The sequence below is a fragment of the Myotis lucifugus genome, unplaced genomic scaffold (genome assembly GCF_000147115.1).
Source record: "Myotis lucifugus unplaced genomic scaffold, Myoluc2.0 scaffold_772, whole genome shotgun sequence".
Classification (NCBI taxonomy): Eukaryota; Metazoa; Chordata; class Mammalia; order Chiroptera; family Vespertilionidae; genus Myotis; species Myotis lucifugus.
This window is the reverse complement of record NW_005871820.1, coordinates 60,345-61,039: the sequence shown is the minus strand read 5'-3', so window position 1 is coordinate 61,039 and position 695 is coordinate 60,345. Positions and strand designations below refer to the sequence as shown.

At 62.4% G+C, this 695-nt stretch overlaps 1 protein-coding gene across 3 annotated transcripts in view; it reads left to right on the top strand.

Annotated features, from left to right (window-relative positions):
* Nucleotides 1-220: 220 nt before the first annotated feature.
* The window catches only part of LOC102420633 (uncharacterized protein C3orf18), a 3,003-nt gene continuing 2,528 nt past the window's right edge, over nt 221-695 (top strand). Inside the window, exon 1 of one of the 3 annotated variants that reach the window (XM_023746963.1) lies at nt 221-298. The gene's annotated coding sequence lies outside the window, so the exon portion shown is untranslated. The remainder of the gene's footprint in view (nt 299-695) is intronic. The other 2 variants (XM_014448149.2, XM_006106141.3) reach the window with 2 other exon arrangements.

Below are 695 nucleotides of genomic sequence, written 5' to 3'. Positions count from 1 at the left end.
CAGGACGATGCTCCCAATAACAACTTTGGCAAAACTATAGTGTAACAACCAGAATACTGACACTGGTAAAAATACACCAATCTTCTGAGATTTATCCGGCAGGTGTGTGACATTTCCATGATCAGCCAAGCTTGCCTACTCAGCAGGCAGCTGTAACCAGGGTGGCACCCCGCCCCCCCCATGTGCCCCGCCCCCCGAGAGGAGGCCTGAGAAATTAAGGTGCAGGGCGCGGTGTGCTGCCTCCTGACACATCGCTCCAGCCGGTTACAGACCTTACGACTGCGGCGTGGGCAGCGGGGTAGGTCCGTGCCGGGCGTGGAGGACGCCACCTGCTAATGGAGGCCGATCGCCCGGGGCAGGGCCCCGCCGGGAGGGACGTGCCCCGATCGCCAACGCCCGAGCTCAGCGTTAGCGGCGGCTCGGCTCCAGACCTGGGTCCCAGCGAGGGGAGGAGCGAGCACGCCAGGCCTCGCCGGGAAGGGGAGTCCCGAGCAGGGGCGCTCCACGAGGTCCGCCCCGGGGCACGCCGGGAAACCGCGCGCCCCGCCCCTTCACGCGTACTTTACTTGACTTGTGAGCATCCCATCGGCACACCCTGTGATGTATAGTCTGCACCTTACATATGTTGCAGACCAGGCTGCCTTGCGCCTGAATGGGTGATTTCTCCAAGTGACGGACAGTACCTTTCCTGAGGT